Source organism: Mycteria americana, chromosome 6, assembly GCF_035582795.1.
Source record: "Mycteria americana isolate JAX WOST 10 ecotype Jacksonville Zoo and Gardens chromosome 6, USCA_MyAme_1.0, whole genome shotgun sequence".
Classification (NCBI taxonomy): domain Eukaryota; kingdom Metazoa; phylum Chordata; class Aves; order Ciconiiformes; family Ciconiidae; genus Mycteria; species Mycteria americana.
Genome location: NC_134370.1, coordinates 66,316,936 through 66,340,594, shown reverse-complemented (window position 1 = coordinate 66,340,594; position 23,659 = coordinate 66,316,936). Strand labels below are relative to the sequence as shown.

General features: G+C 40.8%; 1 protein-coding gene across 4 annotated transcripts in view; it reads left to right on the top strand.

Annotated features, from left to right (window-relative positions):
- Positions 1-23,659, top strand: part of IGF1R (insulin like growth factor 1 receptor) — a 192,348-nt gene that overhangs the window by 123,106 nt on the left and 45,583 nt on the right. The window lies entirely within an intron of this gene.

Here is a 23,659-nt window from a genome sequence, read left to right as displayed (position 1 = left end):
GTCCTGTAATAACACTCGCCTGAGCAAGGACATGGCATCTTTGGGGTTTACCTCTGTCTCCAGCCCCTGGGAGGTTGTTTACTACTTTCTGCCTGGAATAACAGGCTAGTCCCAGGATCCTCCCTGGGGAACAGGATTATTGGCTTCTGCCAAAATACCACCTCGGTGCCAGGCCTGGCTGCAGGGCTGGCGGTGGCGGGATGCTGCCCCCGGGGATGTTGTCGATGGAGGTGGTGAGGCGCTGGCCATGGGTATGGTGCCCGTGGGGCAGCAGGGTGCTGCCCACGGGGATGCTGCCGGTGGGGCGGTGGGATGCGGGATGCTGCCGAGCAGCAGGGCAAGCAGAGCCCCCAGCAGTGCGAGTTCAGCCCACATCTCCTCTCACGGGGAAGAAAACAGTGAGACCCTTTTCAGGAGTGAGGTGTGTTTAAGCCTATATTTGGATGCTGCACCTCTTCTAAATTTGGTTTCTCCTCATTAATACGGGAGCTGTTTTAATCGCCCTGTAGGGAAAAACATGGGGTTGCTGTAGGGTGGGTTATTCTGGGGTTTTTTTCCACCTTTTATAAAAGGCCAAGGTCTGTTTTGGAGGACTGGAGGTGAGGGAAGGTGGAGGGAGGGTCTGCTCTTCTGAGCTCCTTTGTGTGGCGCAGAGCCCCGTGTTTCCCTCTTCTCCTCCCATCTGGCTGAAGACGGAGGCACTCGAATAGGGGGGCAGCTCCTTTGCTTACTAATAAAGGCGTTGGGGCAGACATGGCTGCGGAGATGTGCAGGATGGCTGTGTTGTGGGAGGGGGATCTGTATGTTGTTGTTTCCATCTCCCCTTCCCCGGGCAAAGGCGGCCTTTGGGTTTTCTGCAGTTGTCCCTGGATCAGGAGAGCGTGGAGAGGAAAGCGTGGCAGCATCATGTTAAAATAAGTGTTTTTCTGTCTTTTGCCGTGACCTGAATCAGGTTTCCCCCTTTGCAGCAGCACGATGTGCTTGCAGTGGGTGTGATGGAGGAGTAGTGGACGGGAATTATTTGCTTCGGGGCTGCTGGGAACGTGTGGAGTGGAGCTGTGCGTGGGAACGGACGCCTCTCGCCTCCCAGGCTCCTTGCTGAGCCACCGTGCTCTGTTGCACCGTGCTGGTATGCAGGGTTTTGCCGGGCTCATTGCATGCTTAGATATCTTTCCTTGAGTGCCAGAGGTATTTATAAACTAGCTCCCTTTTGTGACAGGGTTACGGTCGGGATGTGGACAGCAGCGGATCAGATGTGAACCTTGCTGTAGCTGTCAGGGAGGCTGAAGGGCCTGGTGATTTTGTCTGCTGGCGGTGCCCTAGTGACCTGTTCTGCTGCAGGCATCCAACTTTGATGTAATGAGCAGCAGAGACATTTGCATCTGTGCAATTGATGATTTGCAGTAATTACTTCCAGTTGCAGCAGCATGTGGAGCGTGGCTGGATCCTTTAGGTACCTCTGTGGAGGTCCTGATGGACATCAAGTTTCAGAGGAGATGGTGATAAATCTCTTTCGTAATTCTTCGTATTTAGGCCAAAAAAAAAAAAAAAAAGTGTAAAAATATAAGTCCATTGAGGTATTGCAGTAAAAGCATAAAGGACTTTGGATACTAAGCTTAAAAATCCAGACACCCTAAGGAAATACAGCAGAATTGAATTAGTTGCAGGAATTAATTCATTTTTGCTAACTCCTGCTATTAATCATTTAAATTATCTGACATGGAAATTACAATTATAATAGTTACTTTTTGCTGTATTTCAGGGTACTCTCCCCTCCGGTAAACTAGGTCAAATTACTGGTGTTTTAATTCCACTGTCTCATTTTGAACACTTTCTTCTTGTAACCAGCTTTGTCAAGCCTTCTAAATATTTTACTGTCTGCTGCATTCCAGGGTCAAATGCTTGTCCAGGGACAAGCATTATCTTCTGGCTAAAGAAAAACTGTGTTGAGAAGCAGTACTAGTGAAGTCCCTTAATAGAACAGATACATCTGACCTGAAAAATTACTTGTATGCTCCAAAATTTACTCCCCCTTCTCCCACAGCATCTGATAAAAAGATTTTTCTACTGTAAAAATCCCTTGCTTATATCCTTAGACCATTCAAGTTACTAAACCCTATGGCTAGCCACCTTTCCGTCCGTATGTGCTGAAATAAGGGGTTGTTTTTTCTGTTTTACACTTCTAGTAGTCTTCTATAGTGAAGATTAACTTCATGACTAGGATTTGCTTTTCAAAAAACTATTTGCTTTTTGTGAAACTTCTATGGAGTTTCTGCTGGGATTATTTGTTTGATATGAATTTCGTTGTGTTGCATAAATGATGCATGTGCTCCAGGGGAAGCAGCAGATTTTGGAGGCGATATGTGTATGGAGAAATCTTGCTCTGTTGTGATAGCACTCATTTCTAGGGCAGATGTACTTAACTAATTTTTTGAATTAAATGCAAATCATGAGTAGTGCAGGGTGGTAGTTTACCAGTGGCTTTTGAAATGTGTTTTTCTGTGAGAAGTGAAACGTGCTGCTTTGAATGGCAGTCAGAGTATGAAGAGTTACTTCACATATTTATCAATGACCAAACCTGACATGTCTTTAGATGGAAGCTGAAGAATTATGTTAGTGTTTATCCCTTTGACTTGTGCTCTAATATATTTTGTAGCAGTTCTCTTCAAATGTGCAGAGTATTGTAGATCCGATAAAATCACTTGTAAGGAATTAGGCTCAACTTCTAGAAAGTTAAGATCTGTATGGCTAGGGTAGCAATTAATATTTCTACTCAGTGAATTTTGCAAGCAGTATTCAATCACTGAGGTTAATCTAGAGACTTTGTTTTTCAAAACGCTCTTCTGAGTGAAAATTACAGGTATGTAATTTCGTCTTTTACAAGAAAAAAATTTGTTTTCATGTACTGCATGGTGCCTGTACGTAAAGTGTCACATCTTTGCACTGATTGTGAAGAGACACAAATAAATGTTTGTCTATGATTGTATTTCTGGCTTTCAAAATAATCAGTAAAAATTGTTTAGAAAATAATTGCTACTCCATTCCCATTCCCCCATGCTGTGCGAGGATAGACAGAGCATTTCTACCCCAGGTGATCATCCTAATCATCATGGTTTCAAAAACAAACTTTTACTTTTGAGAAGTCATTAAGTAAGTACTGCCTTTTTTTTTAAAGTTTTTAAAGAAAGCTTAAAAAAATCTTTTCTGCCTTGTGTTACTGAATTTCTATCAGTTTAATAAGATACTTACTTTTCGTTTGGACTTGTCCAGGTTACATGAAATTTAGATAAATGAAACACCTAGCTACATACTTTTTGTTACAGTTAATCAATCTCCTACTTTGTGGGCCAGCATAGTTTCCATGGTGTTTCAAAAATGCAATAGGCAGATTCCTAAAAAGCTTTTACATGTCAGTGTATGCTATTAACTGGTCTCCTTTCTGTAATAATTTCCCCCTCAAATTGTACCACTCAAGGCTACACGATGTAAAATAGAGCGAAATGCTGGTATGAAGCTCTCTGTGCCACGTGTGCTCCCTGCCCCTCGGTACCTGTACCACCTCTTTGGACGTTTCCTACACTTGACTGTGTGACTGCACCCAGCGCCACTTCCCTGCTTATCTTGCTGTACTCCAGGCTGTCTCGGCAGCGTTGGCTGATGGGCTTCCCGTTATGTTCAGTGTTCAGCAAACTTGTTTTTTTGTGAGCAGGAGTTGCTAAGCTTTCATTTGGAAATAAGTCCCTTCTCCTGTGAAGGCTTCAGGCTGTGACCTGTATCTTCAAGGCTGTCACTTCCTCACTGCGTCAGAACTGGATAAAGTCATATCGTTCTTCCAGCTAATGTTTACATTTCTAGTTGATGAGACAACCCAAGTAAAACAAATGTAGACTTTGAAAGTACTGGAGCTTCTATCTGGGTCTCAGAAGTTTTCTAGCCCAGAGCAGGAGGCCATGGTGCCTGATGCTCCTGCATCGCTTGCCTGGCTTACACAGGGACCCGGGCTGCTCAGATGATTTAAAAAAAAAAAAAAAACAACAAAACCAAACCCCTACACTCCATCACCACAACCTCAGCCCTGAAATGCATTGGTGTAATTTATTATTCTGTGCATTTAAAATAAGAGTGCATGTAAAGCCCGCTGGATTTGCTACCTGGATCTCCAGATTCACTGGATGTCTTTTCAGTGAACGAGAAATAACAGCTGAGAGTTGATGGATGGTGGATGGCCTTTGCAGCAAATGAAAACAGGGTGGGAAATGAGGGGTGGATAGCGTATGACTGATAAGTAGCACTTACTGTAAGGAGCTTAAAAAAAGAGAATAATCTGAGAGTGGCTGTAACTTGCAGCAGTTGAGGATATCTCACTTGTGGCTGTACTGAAATGTCTGTTGCAGCTCTTCCTTTTATATCCTTTTGTCCTTTGAAATGCCTTGCTGTTAGGGTTGGGCTCTTATTTATTTATTTCTTCCTCTCAGCAGCTGCAGTGCTCAGACTAGTAGGCTGAGATGCTAACAATGCACTGCCTGCTGCCAAGAAAGGAGGTATTTGCATTCATTTTCACTTTCTTATTCTGAATACAAAAAACAAATAACCCCCCTACGGTCCCTCCGAGTCCTGCCTCCCCTGAAATGTAATACATGTGCCGATACATGATTTAGAGTGCTTACTGGTGGTGTGTTAAATACATCAGCTTACCAGGCAGGTAACAGAAGTGTCCATATTCTGTAAAACAAAGCAGTCTTACAGTAATCTGGAATAGCCATATTAAAAAAAAAAAAAAAACAACAACAACAAAAAAAAAACAAAAACCAAAAAAACAAAAAAACCCCCAAACAATAATAGGTTTCATAGCAATTATTTAACAGATTATAAGTCTGATGCTTTACTCATATTTTTTTTTTTTCCTGAATGTTTTTTTTTCTCAAAATTGCAAATCATTCATACTGATCGTATCGGGAGCAGCCTGTGTACAAAAGAGGCAAACTGTTCGCATTTTTCACTCTTGCAAGTAATTTTGACAACGATGCAAGAAAGAGGAATTGGAGACTTGTTTGAAGTTCCTACAACTGCAGCCTTTGAGGTGCGGAGCTGGGTGGCGGGGTGACTCCCGTGTGGATTCAGAGTTCGGGGGGTGTGTGGCCGTGCCGTGCTCCTTGCTCCTTCTTGCTGGCAATCTTGTGAACAGGAAGCAAATGGGATTGTAACCTTTTCTGAATGTGGAGCTTGGGATGTGTTGACTGAATCATGAAGGTAGCCATTTAACTAAAGGGACATAATTGGCAGGGGTGGGGGGCATCAGAGAATCCCAGAGATTTTCTCCAGGGTTTTTATATTGTAACATATTGACTAAAACAGATATAAAAAATAACCCTGTTGAAGTGACGCTTGCTTTTGTGTGTCTACTCAGTTTTTAATAAGCTTCTTGTTATGATTCAGAGCACTACGTAGAAGTCCACTATGCCATCTTTTTTTAATGCATTAAATGATCTACAGTGTGTTTCTTTTGTGGTGAAACCCTGTTGCCTCAGTATGAAGAGTGCACAGTCTACATGTGTCTTTGTTTAATTCAACATGTTTTCCTCTTTCAGTACTGGAAATAGGACATTTTAGTTCTTCAGTCACTGCTGCAGCAAAGCAGTGCGTTTCTGAGAGCACGCGGGGCATTACAAAGGGCAGAAAAGGCACACTGTGCGTCGCTAGCAGGTACACGCTTTGGATCTCCCAGACACACAGAGCCCATGTGCTTTTTATGAACAGCTCGTGCAGCTAGGTGTGTCATGAAGAAATCATACCCAAGGAAGCGGATTTCTGCAGTTTTGGACTGGCCCCCTGTTCTGTGCAGTTTGTGGTTGTTTTTCCCTTTCCTCCTGAAACATCAGTGTAAAGAATCAGAGGGCTAAAGGGAAAAAAAATCTGGTACTTGTTTAGAAACATCAAATAATCTCCAGTGTGGGATTTTTATCTTGCTGTCTTTGTGGTAAGAGAGGTAGAGAAAAGACACTTGAAAGCCTACGACAGCATAGCCTGTAGAAGCTTTACAAATTGATTCAGATGTTCCATTCAGAGCAGAGATTTGATACAGGGTAATGAAATCAAATGGCTTAAAATAATCTTTTATTGATTTTTATGGAGAGAAATCTATACCTGCAGAATCAAACTGAGGTTATGGTAAGAGCTGCCTTTAAATTTTGCTTCGTTTTGTGCATGTGTGCTTTTAAAAGCACATTTTTTCTGTGCCTTGAATTGCTGCTTCTGCTTCCCTTGAATTTTAAGTCTGAAGTCAAGAAATGCGTGCCGAAATCTTAACAGCGTAAAAATGTTCCGTTCTGTTTAATATACTTGGTACATGTGCAGAGTTCTGAAAAGATATTTTTTCATGAAGATCATCTGTGCTGCCTTGGTTTGATTTGGTGTGGGGGCGGTGGCTGTCCCCTGCCCGTGGAGCAGGTCCCCGTGGGGTGCAGCGGGGAACGTGCCTCATGTGATGCTGCTCCAGACTCATAAACAAACGTCACGTGGCTGCACAGCCCTGCAGAGCAGTGTGCGGGCAGGGATAGACAGCGAGAGCATTATCCTTATTGGATTTCCCCTCCGAGCTGGTGCTGATTTGAATGTTTTGGAATGAGTGGTGAATGAAATAACACAAGGCGCTTTTTTTTTTCCTTCCTCTTTTCCTCTTTTTTCTTTTCCCTTCTTTTTTTTTATTTTTTTTTTTTTTTATTTTCAGTGGTGGGGTTTAGGATGCACAAAGAGTCACTGAACCTGTAAGAAGCTTCTCTAAATGCAGGTGCTTGCAATGCAGCCTGCTTTTTTTTTCTTGACAAAGATATGTTGGCATAAGCAAGCACTGTACACTTACTATCATGTGAGTGAATATAAAGCTGCAGGTAAAACAATGAATATACTTAAGATTTTAAATAATTTTGCTCTATACATCTTTTTTCTTGTTTAACCAATAGAGGTTTTATTAAAAATGGATTTCTGTGTTTGCTGGTGTGTAGTTCCTTAGGCCCACCACATACCCAGTGGAAGCCGCAGTGTGCTGGATGTGAGGCGATTTGGACCAGTTTGCTAACCCTTGATTGTGAATGATTAGACTTCAAAAGCATTTAGCTCTAAATGTAATTATAGCTCAGTTTCTCTCTGAGTCTTTTGATTTACAGTGTGCACATTATAAATGAGTAGGATACTGTCCATAAAACAATATATGCTGTAATACTTCGCTAAGAACATAACTTAGATCATGAGATCAGACTTACAGCTGAATAGTTCTTAGTTGTAATCTTCATCTTTAAATACTGGAGCTCAGCAGTCCTTTAGTTTTTTGGATGCGTGTCAGCATTGCTGATTTATCAAGCTAATCCTGATCTAAACCAGCAGCAACTAGATGCGATGCACACTTGCATGAACTTTGTAGCTTCTGGTTATTGATAGGGTTGCCAGTAGACTGTATTGATGTTTAGGAATTAGCGAGTTCATGATGATACTTTGTTAGTGCTTTGTTAGGGAATAAGTGATGAGATTGCATTTTTAGGAGTCTGGGGTATGGAGGAGGTTTGAGGGGTGATTTAAGAGCTCGATGAAGAGACTGCAGAGTGTACAAGCTCCTGGAGGATAATTTAGGCCAACAGGAGAGCAGGGGAAAAGCTGATGTACAGCAGGAGATGGTAGAGTGAACAGGATGCTGCCCTCATCTATCCAGAGATAAGACAGATGTGAGCAAAGCTATACACTGCTGGGCAAGTGAGATGAAATCTGAGGAAATGAGAAGCCGGCCAAGGGGCTTGTGGAGTTTCTTTTTAGTTTAGTTTGGCAGATTTCAAACTACATTTAAAAAGATTTTGGTTTTCGGAGACATTGCTATTAAGTTACTTGTGCTGAGCCTATTCTTTTTTTGTTATCCATTGCACCAAGAACCACAAAATGCTTTTAAAATTGTCTTTTCTCAGAGGTACTTAATGCTCAGGAACACATTGACCTGGTAATGTCATTCTCTAAATGATAATTTTTAAGCCAGATATATTTGTTAATCTTAAGAAAGGCGGTTTGGAGAAATCTCCCTAGTTAGGATGCAGACGGTTTGGACTGTGTCCCAAGCTGTGCAGCTGTGGGCAGGTCACGTAGACTCCAGGTTCCTTATTTGTGCCGTGGGTGAAATCCTGTCGCTTCCACACTAGTGTGTTGAGTAAGGCAGATAAATCCGCCAGTGACCGCAGGGTACTTGAACGCTGTGGCTGTTGGTGGCTGAGAAAATCCAGTCGTGATTGACACTGGTTGTGTAGTAGAGGTTATATCAGACATTGAACAGCAGAGTTAAGTGAGGACCAGAAGTTAAAAGACGGGACTGAGATGATGGGAGTCGTGTGTGTCTGAAAGTGGCTAAACTGTGCGTGTGTGTGTCTGTCCCACAATGGAAGAGGCCACCATCTCCCTCCAGTGAGCACAAAAAGCAGAATTAGATTAACCTTTCTTTTCTTTGCCCAAATTTGGCAGTTATCTCTTAAAAACAATTATTGGCATGAAATTAATTCAAAGATAATCAATGGTGTAAGCATGTAAACTTGTCCAGGTGGCACCATCTGCATCTGTGATTAAAAAAAACCCAGGAGGACAAAACAAAGAAAACAATGTAGTTTAAAAAATGAAATTAATTTGTAAAGCTATTTGGCTTACTATGTAAAAAAAACCTCCAAAAACCAAAAAGCCCTTGAGTCAAAATATCAAAGATAGAAACCTTGGAAAAGATACCTTGTGTACATTTTCTTACAAGAATTCCAAGACTCTGTTTTACATCCTTTTCACTAATGCAGTTTATAATACTCCTTCCAGCTAAATCTTACAGTTAAGTGACATGGTGCTGATTTGTATGGATCCGTCATCCATCACCGTAAAGCCGTTGGCTCAGTACTGTTTTGTCAGACAAGCCTTACTTCTTCCCATGCTGAAGATGGTGACGTATGTTGTCATCCTTTAAAGTCTGTAGAATCTTCACCAGAATATCTTTGTGTGTGTTTGTCACAAAGGACCCAAATCTGATATTACAAAGGTATTTTACATTTCACACAGTATTTTACATTTCAGACTAGGCTGTGGTCCGCTGTTAGAGTTGAAATATCTATTTCTTTGTGGTTACTGACATACCCACTTGTAGAATTTTTTTGCAAATATCCCCAAAACAAGCTGATTTCTAAAATAATTTAAAAAAGGTAATCTGGCTTCTGTTTTGTCTTTTCTCTCTTATGTACTAATAGCCTGGCAAGAAAATATTTGAACCCCAGGCCCTCTGAATAGCGTTCTGTAATAGTGTACTGAAGTCTGTAATTCAGGGCTTGTTACATTTTAAAAGAAAATTATTACGGTCATATAGTGTCAGGGGCTTTTGCATATCAAGACAAACAGCTGCTTCTGTTCCTAAATCTTTTGCTGTAACCCTGAGTAACTAATCATTTTTTACTGCGTCTGTTCCCCCCCAGCTTTCAAATGGGCATCGAAAACAACCGCTCGATTAGATTTCATGCTTTGTAAAGCATTTTGAAAACTGCTGATTAAAAAATGCTGTATAAATGTGAAGTATATATTTTTCTGTTACTAAGCATTCATGAAGTTTAATTTGTAGGAACCAAGGCCAAGAAGCTGATGTTAGTAGGAACAAGCTCTTTAAAACCTGGGAAAGGGAAGTGGAAGGTTTGTCACATGAACTATTGGTTGAAAAGCACTTCCCAGGAAAGGTATAAATGGATTAAAGGTTTCCCTTGTGGGGAAGGACATGATGTGGGGAGGGAGGGAGTAATTAGTCAGTTTGGAGATCCTTCTGTAGCAGTTTAATCCTCCAGCGCCAGCGTGGCCACCAGCGGATACTACATCCTTAGGGATGATCTCTGAGAAGCTGCTTTACTTTCTGTCATCACTTTAACAAGCCGCGGTGCCTAGATAAAGTGCATCAAATGAATCTGAGAAATATGTAAGCTGAAATATGTATTGAGGATAGTAGCTAGCCCAACCCCCTTACTTTTTCCCCATGTCATTCCTAATTCATAAAAACAAACCATAAAAAACCCTTGAACTTTGTGCAAAAATCTGTTGCTCTATAATTTGCAATTTAAATGATACTTCTCCGTATTTGACTGCAGGCAAAATCAGCTATTCTATTCCCATCCAATTTAATGCTTTTAGTTTTGGGTGTGTGTATGGGACATCCTGGAATACTAATTATTTTTTCCCCTCCCTGTTTCTTGTTTCATAACCATCAACAAGCAGGATCTGCTGTTACTTGGTCGTTCCCTTTTGTTGTTTTTCAGTGAAGGTTCTGTCTGCAAATTTGGATTTGTGTGATTTTTTTAATCAGTGTGATTTTTAAACGGTGTGTTTAGGCTAGTGTTTGCATAATTACGGAAAACTTTATTTAATGCATATGGAAGTTTAGGTTCATATAACTGCAGAGAAGGCAGGGCCTTCCTTGCTTGAAATAGAGACGGATCCGTTTGTTGTTTCATTTTGGGGTCGTAAACGTTGGAAGAGAAATGTCATTTCTAATGGTGGAATTGGAAAGCATTTCTCAAATTGAGTGCAGTCTGATGGCAATACTGCACTGTCCCTCTGTGGCTGGCCAAAACCAGCCACTGGGCTCCTTTTACAGTCACGAGTATCTGGACCAGAGGTGATAGATAATATTTGTCACAACATTTCTCAATGTCAGCATTAAGTGTTTCTGGGGATGATACAATATTGATAACTCCAGCATTAGCCAGACATATTTTGTTCTTGGTCTGTTTTGTGTGTTGTAAATATATACCTAGAGAACTTACTGAATGGCATGGCTGGCATGTTCAGAATAGATCAGTAAAAGGAGAAGGAAGCACTTTTGAATAGTAAAAAGACAGTGTAGCATCATGAGGAGTTTGAATACGGGAAGCGTGACAATGCTTTCACCCATTTGACCTCTATAACCAAAGATACCTGCAGTTATTGGCTCAAGGAGACCCATAACTGGAAGAAGAGGTAACTGCAATCTTGTTTGCTGCAGTATTATTGAGAAATAAAGCTTAGAACTCATTAAATTTTCTGTTTGGAGGTGTCTTAAAAATCTAATAATTTCTAGGGTAAACGAAAGTCTTCACTGTCTGAAGTCTGCACACTCTGCATGAAGAAGTTAGAAATACTTTCATTACTGAATTGTATAGTGCTTGTTTGTTTTGGGAACCTGCATCTTCTCCTATACCTAATACTAACCCTCTCCAGAATAAATTAAATGCTTAGTGGAATTTTAGCATTAAAAGAGAATTTTAAAAAACTAGAAGAGGGTCAGTCAAATTAGAATGCTTTTGTGGAAGAACATCTGTGCTTTAATTAATGCAACATAGACCTTTTTAAAATGGTGTCAATATGTGGAACCTGTTTTTTTAAAATTTCAAAAGGTAATACTAAGCTTTGCTGTCATTTAGTTCTTTGAAGACCTTTTTATAGTTTTTCTCCCTAATTTTGATGGAATAAAAAATATTCCATATTTATATCCTTCCCTCCAAGTGAAGTGAACTTTAGCTTCTTGGGATAAATTTAGATTATTTTTCTCCTTGCTAAGTAGGAGGAGTTTTTAATAGCTTTTAAAAGTTTGTCTTGTGTTATGGGTTTGCGAAGTGATGGAAAACAATTGTAGCATTACTGTTTAGATGGTGAGAAGTACAGATTATTTTTTTTTCTTTGATCATCTGACTCACCAGAGTTGTCTGTTAATCTGGACAGCTTTATTGCAAAGCAAAGAAAGCAGTTGAATAAACTGGGAAAAAAATGGCAGCACTACTGTGTACCTGCGGCAAAGACTGTGACCCTGGGATAAAGAGAAGGAGAAGCCTCGGTGTGTTTCCCTTCTGCGCCTCTGATGAGAACTGAATTTGCAAATGGTGCTGCTTAGCGAGGCTGGGGCCTTTGCTGAGATGACTTCAGCCCCGGCGCATTGTTTCGGGTTGTTGTAATTGTTTGCAAAACATGTTCAGGGGCTCTCCCCGTGCTAGTACTTGTTCTGAGCATACGTAATGTGCAAACAAACCAGATGCTGAGTGCCATGAGGGTTTAAGGTAACGTTTCTTCATCGCAAGTACCTGTGTCTTCAGGTGCGGTGTGTTACTCTGCTCGGCTTTCAAAGCAGCAATTATTTTGACTGAACCAAAGTATATCTTTGTTGACCTATGCCCTTTTTTCCTTTTGAAATCTTGTTTTGCTTTATAGGGTGATTTAGGTAATTTCTCTCTCAGCTAGAATATTCTAGGGACAAATTTATCTTGCTAGAGGAAAACTTTCTCGGTTCAGTAAAATGAATTTGGCCAAGTTGGCAACTTGCTTTCCTGGTGATGTTTTTTGGTTAGTAGGTATGGAGGCTTAATCTTTTTAGGCACAGTCCAGATCTTGCCACTTTTTGTATATGAAGAATGTAGATCCCCAGATAAATTCCTCTGAACTTGAATATGGTCTGACTCCTCAGTGCTGGGGGGGGCTGGGGGGGTGGAAATTACTTGAGTTTTTGGAGGCTAGAGTACAAGGCAATTATATGGAAAGAGAAAAATGTTTCCCATCCTTCCTTTTCCCTTCAGTGCTGGACAGTACTCTTTCTGCTTTCTCTTAATTCCTGATGTGACACCACCATTTGGTGCTCTTCTGTCTCCAGAATCTGCAAAGCCTCATAGGAAGAGTTGTGAGTTTCTTGATTTTTGTGGGGTTTTATAGCTCAAGTACCATAATGAATCTAACTCCATGAGAGTTAGACCCCAATTCCAGCCACCACAACATATTTTGAATTGGAAAAATCTGCCTGTGTCTTTTTCTCCCTCTGCTTTTTGTAGAAATATTTATTTATATTGAACATATCTATAGCATCTGCAAATTAGAAACAGTTTCTGTGCCCCGCAGGTGCCTGGCACGTGTTAAAAATCCATCGATTACGAGGAACCTCTATCATGACAAAGGCTTAGACTTCTCTCTGGGATTTATGAACTAGTGAAGTGTTTTTGTTTAGAAGATGAGATGTGGTTGCGTGATTGTTGGGCAGAGTGTAGGACATTCACATGGATTATGAGTGTCACTCAGCCCTCATTTGTATGAAATCTGTCGTCTTCCTCATTTTGCTGCATTTAGATACCTGATGCAGTCTCTTTCTCTGCCACCCCTTTGAGGTCTGCGGTGTGTCAGCATCACTGAACGCAGTGTGGTCTCGGGGATTTTGGATAAAGTTTGAGGGTTTTGTCTCCTTTCGATTTTGAGAGGCCAATGAATAATAGTCTGTTGGACTTCATTGTAATGGCTTGGATTTGCCTGGTACTTCTGGTGTGCATGTAACGTAGGTGACTGACGGAGCTGCTCAGCTGAGCATTGAAGTGCTTCGGCTTGCACGCACTGCTAAAATAAATAGGGTAAGGTGAAGTGCATAGCAACAGCTGTATGGTTTGGGCTGTAGACAATGTATCAGTAGCATCGATACACAATCCAGTGCCAGTTAGGCATGTAATTGCACAGAAATGGCCTCTAATACCAGTTTCAAGAAGAGCTGCCAAAACCACAGCGCTCAAGGCCTCTCCCTCCGAGTTCGGCCAATGCTCGAACGAAACAGCCCCCAGCTTGTTCCTCCGGGACACAGGCCTGCCTTGTTAGGAAATCGGTGAAGTTTGGGAACCCACAATACTTCACATAGCTCTGTGTACAGTAACGGAGGGTGGAAATAGGGCCATAGGCATGAGCAACCAGACGAGTTATAAATATAGAATCCTCTCTCAATTCCAGTTTCGTTAGTCATGGGAGGACAGTGAGAGTTTTATAAACTTATAAGGAATATACAAACAGTTCTGAATTTAAAATAACTCTGTATAATTTTTTTAGTGTGTGAAAAGAATATTCTTTTTTGAGACCATCCATGTAAGTATCTGCTATACACAGTGTGTAAGGATCCGTGTATTTATATGTTCATGCGAATGTGACTTGAGATGACAAAAAAAAGGTACTGTAGCTCAAATGTGCCAAACTCTAGCAGAAACAGAGTGGGAAGCAGTGTGCTTCCCCCTTTGTGCCAGTATCAAATACATGAATCCCCCCTTTTTCTTTAATAAGTGCCATCTGATGCCGTCTCCAGCTTCAGAGCAGCCGGGCAGCATCGCTGAGCTGGCTTTGCTGCAGCCTGGAGGCCCTGTCAGATCCAGTGATACAGCTCACCTTGACTGTCCTTCCTATAAATAAATAAATAAAACCGTCTGGTACTCCCTAATCTGATCACAAATCCTTACTACAGAAAAGGATTTAGAAAGTCCGAGGCAATGTCATTATTATTTTTTTCCAGTCATACTAATAGGAATTCCTCAAAAGCATGTGCATGTGTATAAGCAGAGACAGCTCGCCCATCCAAGTATTAACTGTGTATTTGACTACATGGCCAAATGCCGTTTGTCCCGCAAGTATATTACGTGTGTTTGCAGTTTCTGGGGGATGGCATAGTAAAGCGTGGTTTTCCTTGTTCAGTTTATTTTATCAACGTGTTGGAAGAACTGAAGTAGTTCTGTCTCATAACGGAGGATGTTTTTAAAGATCGTGGACTAAGTGCAGGCTGGACGACATAATGCCATCCTCCACTTAGGTTAGAAGAAAACACTGAGCAAACCCATATGCTGTTCCCATCAGTGCCCCTCATTGACCCAAGTCACTTTTTTCCAGTGTCTTCTAATTTCAGGTGTTTCAATCCTTTGCTTGGCTTGAGCGAGCTAGGGATTCGGAGCTGCTGAACTTGCAGCTGTTCCCTTGGGGCTTCCTTTGGGGTCGCGGCAATGTCCAGTGTCTCTGTGCATTGGGAGCATCCCTGCGCTTCTCAAAGGAGGCTCTGCAACCTGCCTCAGCCTTTTCTAGCCACAAACAGAGCTGTTCAATAACCTGCAAGCAGACAGGTAACTGTTGTAGCAGTTTTGTTCTTTGGAGAGTAAACCATGTAGAATGGAGTTAAAAGTTCATGTCCAGACAGTTCAGGATGGTTTACAGACTATGAAAGCAATCTGCATCAAGTCTGAAAAGATACTCAACATTTTCCCTTTTCCCTCTGAAATGTTTCCATCCACAGTCGTGGCGTATGAGAAGAAACTAATTTTAATACAGATTTCAAGTCAGTTGTATCCTTTCTACTGTCCATGTTGCCTGTAAATTTGCTAAACTGCATTAAGAGGTGGATTAATGCATGATCTTCCAGTCTGCTTTTGGGTCTTACAAACTCTGGCACCTTCTGTATTCCCTCTGTGTTTATAATAGAAGAAAGATTTAGAACGAAAAAATTATTCCATGATTATTAAAACCAAGGAAAGAGTTCACCTTTTGTTTGTTGTGGACCTCAATAACACAACCTTCAGTTGCTGTTAGATTTGCTTACACTCACTTGTATTTCTGGAAGTCGTGAAGGAAATACTTTGTTTAATTGTTTTGAACATAATTGCCTTAATACTGTTTGAACTGATGTTGATCTTAACAGGATGCCTTCACTTGCAATGTGCAAATATTGTAAGTGATGACATACTCCCAGACTTATTAGTCCATAATTTAAAACAAATGCACCCAGGTGTCTCTGATAACTTTCCAAAGCATCAGTATTCTTCCACCTGGTTTTGCCCTTCCATTGTAATTCTTTTTTTTCCTCAGATTCCTAAATATCTAAGTCTTATTCCTGTTTTCAGTGGGCTATCTCACTCGTAGGTGAACAGCTTGAAAAAATTTGCTCTGCAGTAAAACAATTTGAATGTTCTTGCTCTTTCTGGCTGTTTCCTTGAGTTTTAATCTTTCTGATGTTTAAAGCTCGACAGATTTTTTTATTTGTTGTTAATGCAGGTATCCTAGTTGGTGATGAGCAAAAACTTTCTAAATATTCTGCCCCACTGTGTGTATTGTAAGCATTAGTTTTACTGAAGCTTTGTGGGTCTTTTTTTTTATTTTCTTCTTTTTTTTTTTTCCTCTTTTTTCATTTTTAGGGTAGTTAGCCTTCAATTGGAGCAGTGTTGATGTCTGCCTCTAAGACAAGCATTATGTTTCAGTGCTTATGCCGAAATGGTTTAAGCCTGTTGATGGGCTTGATGCATCGATGCAAAGGGCATTCCTGAAACGAAGCAGGGGTTGAATCCCTCCAAACCAGTGACTTTTTTTTTACCCAAGATTAAACTGCCATTATCCTTCAGCATTAAGAGAACCACATAATTTAGGCCAGTGTGATAATGTTACCAAACTGTCTTCCTCCTTTAGAATAAATCTGAAATGTGAATAGTATTCTTCCTCCAGCTGGGGTTTTGCCAGGAGATGACTGACCAGCACTCCCTGCTTTTGCAGTATATTAATTAAATCCTGTAAAGCTTATTGCCTTACACTTGCAGCATTTGGAAGACAGGCAGATTAAATCTTGCTTTAAGCAGCAACAAGCAAACCCCCAATATATAGCTCGTAATCTGGAGTGAAAAGAAAAATAATTTGCTTCAGAGCTGTTCTGCAGCAGCCCTTTTCTTTCCTTACGTGTTACTGAAGAGTTCAGGAACTTCAGTTGCCCCTTCAGAAATGTGAACAAATTTGTGTCCGTGAGTGGTGTGTGATTGCAGCAGACAGGGAGCAGCTTTCACAGCTGCGGGGTGACCCTGGCTTTCCTGCTTTCATCCTCACCGCCATCGGTGTTACTGTTCTGATTTGCATCTTCCAGTGTGAAATTTCCCTTTTTGTAGAGAAAATGTTTCTAGAACAGTGCAGCACTGATGCTAAAACATTCCCAACCAACTTGTTTACCTAGTGTTGAAGATAGAGTAAAAGTGGCCTGAACGCCTGATAGATGCTTGTGTATATGCCTCAGTTGGGTTTGTTTATGTACTGAATTCATACTGGTGTGGAAGGGACAAAATGGACTTGTTTTTTTCCTCTTTCTCTTGAGTGCCAGCTGCAACGATGCCAGTCTGGGTTGTGCTGGGCAACGTAAACTGTTTTGAAAGAGAATGCAATTCGTGCTGCCTGGGTTTGTCAATAAGTCGTGTTTATTTGCACCTTCCTGGTTGTTAGTATTACGCACTTAGCAGCAAATGGAGTAACTGTACTATCTATCGGTTCCTGTTGACTGTGGTCTAAGGTAGTTGTTTTCTTCACTCGGGTTTCCATTTGCTCCAATTTCGGTGTGATGTGAGTAGCTGTAACGCTGCTGGAGCTTTTAGCAGGGTTGATTGCTTCACTTGCAGAAAACCTGAAGGGATGGGAGGTTTTACAGTGCCAAATAGTGTCCCCGAGTCCTCTAGTCACTCTAAATAAAATGGGTTTAGCACACGTGTTATGTATCACAGCTGGGAAGCCTGGAAGCTGTTTTGAGGTAACTTCTAGGGTAAAGAATGAATGATAGGTGGCCAAAAGAGGTGGTGGTGGTGAGGTCATCGAACTCCAGTGTATCCAACTGAAATATGCTTTGGGTTATTTTCATTGTTATTTTTAATAGGCTGCTCTGTTCTTTTCAGCTGGGAAGGAGAGCTACAGGTACGTTGTGCTGAGGCATTTGTGTGTTTGAGGGATTACAAACCATGCTGTGGGCCTCTGGCTCCTCAGAGCTGTGCTGATGTGTGTGCTAGTCTGAAATGCTCTAGGTACTAAAACTATTCTGAGGGGAAGGGAAAATGTTGGAAAAAAAAAAAAAAAAATTTGTAAAACTAGAAGGAATCGAATATCTCGCCACAGCACTATGTTCTAGCAAAGTGTTCATTTCATTGAATGATGAATGTTTCCTCTCTGTTTCATAGACCCTACCACATCTGGTGGTATCTGAGAGTCTCCAGGTGGTGAGTGGTGCTGGGCTTTCTTCTCCTAACCTGTCTCCGCTCCTTTCTTCCACTTCCTGTGCTCTGGAATCATCTACAGGTGCTTCCAGCTGAGCAGTTGGATCCAACTTCTGTGCAACTGGCTATACAGGCATTTAGCCTGGTATTGTTTTTCAACCATAAAATCCTGAGGAAGAGGATGCAAGAGTAGATTCCTTTATCAGTCTTTCATATGATTAAAGATTGAGCAGTTCGTGGGCTGATGTTAGATTGGGCAAAACGTTTGAGGTTATTTTGAGGTTCTGGATGCTTCATCACACCTGCTCCTTCACTTAGGGATGTGGGATACAGCATCTGTGGCAAACTGAAATACCAAGAAGCAAGAGACCAAAAAGCTTTGTGTGGAAGCTGACCAGATGTAGTTAAACTTCAGCTGGATTTGTATAGTGGGAAGAAAATAATTCACAGAACAACTTCGGAATAATTTCAAGATCCTTGGAAAGGTCTGCCAGATAAAAATGGGCTGGTAATGACTAGGATATAAAAATGGGCTGGTAATGACTAGGATGTAAACATGGAAACACATGACTGATGAAATGATCTTGAGTCAAACATAGCTTGCAGGCTGTGGACTTAATGCCCTCTCCTTGCTTCTTGGTATAATTTTGTATAGACCTAGAGAAATATTTTACGGGTGGGCATGATTGTGTACATACTAGAGGTTTAAAGAGGAAGGAGATGATCACTCTCAAGTCCCAGTATCAGGGCTGGGTTGAACTGAACCTTTAAACAAGATCTGGCAGTTAATTTCAAAATCTGCCAAACTTCATGCCTTAACTACTAGAAAGCAAGCTGTTCGATGTGGTAGCAGTTTTTCTCTTCAGGATTTTCACTGAGCATGAGATACCAGGTTTTTGAGTGCAGGGGAAAGATAGAAAAGACAAAAAATATACCATTGTTAATATGTTGCTAATACCTGTTTTTTTACCACTGTAAAGATTTTCTACAACTGCTCTAAGTGGCCTCTTCAGTTCTTTGCAGATGACTTGTACCCATATTTTTGTGATCGGAACACGTTACTGCATGTATTTAATATGTGTATTTCCTTACGGCAGCCTTTATTCTGTAGTTACTTGATTCCAGCCCTGGCCATGAATCACTTGAACTGGATTTTCTGAGTAACATCTCTCCAGTTTCTCTATTCTCACAGTATACTGGGCAAAAGAAATCAGGTCTTGTGTAGGCTGCTTGAGCATTTGAAGTCAGGTGCTTGAAAGACCGTACCAAAATTTAGACCGTTAAAATGCAATATTTTAAAAATTCTGTCATGTAGAGGGATTAACATTCAAAAAATGACCATTTTTTTCTCTTTGTGGATAAATTTAGACAGCTAATTTTTTCAGTAGTTGGCTGAGAGAAAACGCTCCCTTCCTCCTCTGGTTTCTGCTCAAAACTAGGCTTTTTTCCCCTTTTCTTTCTGAAACATTATTTTATGTGAAGGATGCTCTAAAAAAGCAGGAACAGTATAAAAAAGGAAGGATCAAATATCGTTTTACAAGGAGAGAAAGAATCTTTAAAAAAAATATTTATCCCACACTTGGCAACCTTTTGCTCACCCGCATGTGACTGGCACAGTGCCATCCTTGGCAGAGGCCAGTGCCTCAGCTTGCCAGAAGTCTTCCTCTTCTGGCTGCGTTTTCACTCCCTGTGACTGATTGTTTATTCACCTGATTTTTCTGTTTCAGCATTGCTGAAGTCATGGCGTCTTGGAGATGATAAGAACACTTTGTCTGTCCAAACCGTACAGTAGCCATGATGTCAATGCAGAGTGTTTGCAGTGAGCTTCAGCTTTGTGCACACTTCAAATAGCAGGAGGTATTAGATGTCAGACAAACTTACTACCACCTCCTTAGCATGAGGCTGTCCAGAAAGGAACTGCTGTAAATACAGAGAGATGATTTGTTTCTTGCTTTTTTTGGAGAGTTGTGTTCGAGGATTTCCCAACCTTGCTTTGTGTTTGCAATTTTGGTTTAGCATCTTGGAGATTTTAATTGAGAATAATGAGTCTCTGAGTCACATTGTCTTGGAGCTCCTCTTGTTTGTAAGATCTTTGCATTTAGTTTTAAAGTATCTCCTTTCTGTATGTCAGGTCTGAATCTGATTTTCTCAGTAAGTGGGCATCTTGAAATGAAAGTTTGCCTTTTTTGCGAGTGATCATAGTATCTTAATAGTATTTGGAAAATCTCCTGAATTTTGTTGACAAGGAAGACTTCTCATTTGAAGAAATAAGAGAGAAGGTGAAGCATGGATGGTCAAAGAAACTACTGTTGTTGGGTTTGCTCCAGTAAATTTGATTTGTGGCTGCTGGTACTCTTATAATGTCCTTCTCTGAAGATCTGATGATTATTCAGTACTTTTGCTCCCTAAATGTAAATAGACACTGTGGTCTAGTCAAGCCTTCATCATCTCTGTAATAAAGTCATGAAGCTGCTTAAGGGTCTGCCCTTCTCCAGGTCTTGCTTTGACTTCCCTCTTCGATGGCTGCCCTCCAAGGTCTCTGAAATTTTCCATTATCTTGGTAGCTCCACGTGATGACAATTAAGCATTTTTTTCCCTTATGCTTGTCAGCAAGGATTTGTTCAGGGCTTTGGGGTTTTTTGTATACAGTCGTCAGCCTTCATGATCCAAGGCACTGTTGTACCTGGCTGATAAATTCTGTCCCCAAATGTCAGCCCACTATTTGCTTGTATTTGTGTCTCTAATGTTCCTGTGGACTAAAGTCAACAAGTTACTGAGCATACTTCAGGGTTTTGTTTGGCAAAAGTATTTTGGAACCTGCATTTTAAATGTTTTTGTACAAATCTAGCAACCCAAGTTAGCACAGTTTGGGAGGGCAGGGGGGAGGATAGATTGGGCTGGATTGTATGGCCAACTAGTATTGTTCAGTAAGATTTTTATAACAGGGATATCTGAGAGAACTGGCATGTAAGGCAGATAAGACTTTTTGTTATTCATAATATATCCTACACACACACGAAAGTTCTTGTTCTGCCTCTTCAAAGAAACAGGATACCCGTATTGTCTCCAGGCTGAAAACTATGCCAACGTTAGCAGGAACAAGCAAAAAATAGGACTGAGAGAAAAGCAAGGTTGCTGAGCTTTTAAAAAATTATCTTTAAAAAGTTTTCAAGACTTCTGGTTAAAATGGTTGTGATTAAAATATTACTACAATTTTGAAAACCTGTTTCACTGATTGCCTTTTTCATGTGAACTTGTATATCTTTCTGTGCTTCAATTTATATTTCTGTAGACGAGAGTCAGCAGATTTACCAGGAGATGCAGGGAATCCTATTTATACAGCAGACTGTTCATGAATGGCAGAAGCATTAAGGGAATATAAAAGTCTTTCCCAAGAATGACATAAACTCTGTCTTTTTCTACTATATTTATCTGAATACTTAATGTAGCAGTGTTTGTTTTTTAGCAAATTGTCTAGATGAAAAAAAAAATCATGTAGTTAATCAATACATCTAGTAATGAACTTTGTGGAGGCATCAGGGGTGTGTGTGGTTTTCTCTTAGTAGGGCTTTGAACTGGAAATGTAGCTACCACACGAAATCCGATTTCTGGCACCCACTCAGAACAGCAGTCCATCTGCTAGCAAGACACATATGATTTTTTATTTTTTTTAATCCCTTAGTAGTTGCAAATGCAAGTAGTACTGTATACCTTAAGATGAGAGGCAATTTGTGATGCCTTACTAAAGGTGGCATCGGGGCAGACTTTATCCTTTTACACTGGTGCAGGTTACCGTCAGAGAAAGAATATACACTTACATACTTGCTTATTTTCATGCAAGGGTTTGGTGTGTATGGGTTTTTTCCTTTTCAAGAAAAAAAACACTCTAGCATCTTTATGCAGTGCATTATTTAGCAGTGATTTCCTCTACATTCCTCCTCTCAGTAGTCTTACAAGTAACTGGCTCTGCAAACATTTTCTTAATTTGGCCTGGATGCGATATTTGTGCTACCTGTGCAGGCGTCGGCCATCCCCATGCTCCTACCTCCTTGTTCTCATAGTCTTCCCCCTCCACCCCCCCTTCTACTTTTCTGCCTGGTTTCACTCTGAAAAAATGAGTATATACATATGGAGCAGTGCTGTTGGGTTATAATAGCAGTATGTGCAAAGAAAGGGTTGCAGGGTTAAGTAATGTTTCTTTTCTAATTGGAAAAGACAAATGAGCTCTTGGGCAACTTCAGTAGTACCTTATCACGCAGTAGACCTGCTGCATTCAATTCAGTGCATCCAAGCTATCTTTAATGCGAGCATGTTGGTATGTGGCTTGCTATGCGAGCGAGTGGTATGTGGCTACATATATGCAAGTAATAGACAAGTCAGATATTGTAAGCAGGTCTGCTGATGATACTTCATAGCTACCTGCTAATATAGGGGAGATACTGTTAAGGCTGTCAGATTAGTTGGGGAGTACCTGCAGGTTGAATTTCCTCCACAAAATCTTTCTTAGCCTTACTTTTATAAGGAGAACCTAACTTGGTACCCGGATGCTTAAGCTTGCAAAGTTGGCAGGGCTTAAAATAAAAAGTGAATAAAATTTAGCAAGATCAATATAGAACCATTTTGATAAGAAATGCAAAATTCTCTGATGGCAGTTTTACAAGTACTTTTCAAGGTGAACACTACCTTAAGCTGGCAGAAAATGGCTTCTTACAGTCAAAACTTGACGTAGGATGTCTAGATCCTGATGCACAGCTGTGAACTTTTCTCCCCCCTTTTCTCCCCCCTTTTCTCCCCCCTTTTCTCCCCCCTTTTCTCCCCCCTTTTCTCCCCCCTTTTCTCCCCCCTTTTCTCCCCCCTTTTCTCCCCCCTTTTCTCCCCCCTTTTCTCCCCCCTTTTCTCAATTTCTTATTATTGTCCTGTGTCATAATTGTGGTGCTCTGCTCAATAGCATTGTAAAAACATACTGGAAAGGCTAGATCTCATTATGGGAAGAGGAGGGGGTCAAGACTTCAGGGTGTTTAGTCCTGCATTAAAAGAGCACTGTAGTTGCAAACAAAGAGATTGCAATGCAGAACTTTTGTGGAACTGTTACGGTTTCTTAAAATATTATCTTTCTCTACAGGCTGGGCTCTGCTGCTTCTGTCTTCATTTTGGGATATTAACTTCTTTGCTGGTTATATGCTTTTTGCTCACATCGTTCAGTTTAAATGTCTTGTGGTGCTTTGCTTGGATCTTGCTGTAGTTGTACTACTGAAATTTTGTTTTATGCTGTTGTTATTGGTACTGTGTTTTAGCGAAGTTAGAAAGTGGAAAACAGTTACTTAATACAAACCAGATTTCCTATCTGTGTTTGTTTACAGAGCCTCTGGCACACAGCTCGCATGGCTAAAAGGCCATACAACACTGTAATCAAAATGTTGTTGTTACATAAATATAATGCTGCCACTTCTTTTGATGTAACAGTGGTGAGCTTGTCTGCTGACAATTCTGCTCTTTGTTCGTGTCTTCCAAGCTGAAATACTTTCACGTAAAATGAATGTCTCCATAAATTTGCACCCCATTTTTTTTCTCCCTTTCATATTTTGTTCTCTGAACCCAGAATTTGGGGGATAAGGCAGAATTCTGTTACCCACTTCAGGGGAAAATAGTAGCTCCATGATTCCACAGTATTTGATGTGTACCATCTGTACTTTATTAAACCTCATTTTGCATACATAAGCAACATTGGGATGCTACACTGGGGTCAACCTAACCATGTGTGCTACAGCATAGCAGTGCTTTATTGTACAAGTGTAATTAAGTTGTTTAAAGGAAGCTTGTTTTCTTGCCAATAAAAGACCAATTCGAAGTACAAATAG